This window comes from Pteropus vampyrus, unplaced genomic scaffold, assembly GCF_000151845.1.
Source record: "Pteropus vampyrus isolate Shadow unplaced genomic scaffold, Pvam_2.0 Scaffold4, whole genome shotgun sequence".
NCBI classification, from domain to species: domain Eukaryota; kingdom Metazoa; phylum Chordata; class Mammalia; order Chiroptera; family Pteropodidae; genus Pteropus; species Pteropus vampyrus.
This window is the reverse complement of record NW_011888785.1, coordinates 20,762,290-20,763,490: the sequence shown is the minus strand read 5'-3', so window position 1 is coordinate 20,763,490 and position 1,201 is coordinate 20,762,290.

The window sequence follows — 1,201 nt, the reverse complement described above, 5'->3', positions numbered from 1 at the left end:
CATTCATTTCTGGTGAGAATGTACAGCCACTGTAAAGACAGTTTGGCAGTTCCTTACAAAGTTAAACATAATCTCACCGTACAATATAAAAAATAACATTCTTAAGTTTTTATTTATCCAACTGGTTTGAAAACTTATGTCCACAGAAAAATCTATATACAAATTTTTATAGCAGCTTTATTTATAATTTTCCTACAATGTCCTTCAATAGGTAATTAGATAACCTAACTGCAGAAATCTATATAATGAAATATTATTCATCAATAAATGAACTATCAAGCCACAGAAAGATATCAGGGAACTTTAATGCATACTGTTAAGTAAAGCTCAACAACTAAAAATAAAAAATTGAAAAAATGGGCAGAATATATATAAAGACTATTCACTAATGAAGACATACAGATGACAATTAAAAACATGAAAGATGCTCCACCTCTTTTAATATTAGGGACAAATAAAAAACAACAGAAACAACAATACCTGTTTTATGACCTATATGGGGAAAAAAGATAAAAGACACCTGGTCCTATGTAGGTAATGTATCCATACTTACTGAAAAATTGCAGAGAACTCTCATTACTTCCTAGAAAGTTGGTTCAAGACCAGCAGGTCAGGGTAAGTCATAATCCTCTAACTTTGAAAAGATTAGCATAGGTAATTTTCTTGGGCATCATAGGAAATTTTAGCAGAAGAATATAATCAGAACTCACCTGAAGGACTTTATTGATCTCTTTATAATCACACCATTGAAGTTATCCTAACAATCTACCAATATTTCTTAAGCTATTACACATCCCTTTTCATAATTTTTTCTCCTATTGTAATGCTCATTTGAATATATATTAAATTGTTGAATACTTATTTCTCATTTACTGCTCTGAATGTCATTTGAAATGTCCTTACATATCTAAAGGTCAGTAATGTTAAAATGAATATTTTTAACTGATAGTATCTTCTATTTGTCACAGGCATTTTAAAAAGAGGCCGCAAAAGTTTTAGACTTTTATATACCCCATTTTAAAGCACATTCTCTTTTCTATGTTCTGTTCTATCTCGAAGCTACATGAAGATTTTTTTTTAGGCAAGCAATCCTTGGTAGACCTCACAGACTGCAAGGACCTTGTCAGCTTACAATCCCTTATTTATTTATTTATTTGTTTGTTTGTTTGTTTGTTTTTTATTTTTTATTTTTTATTTTTTA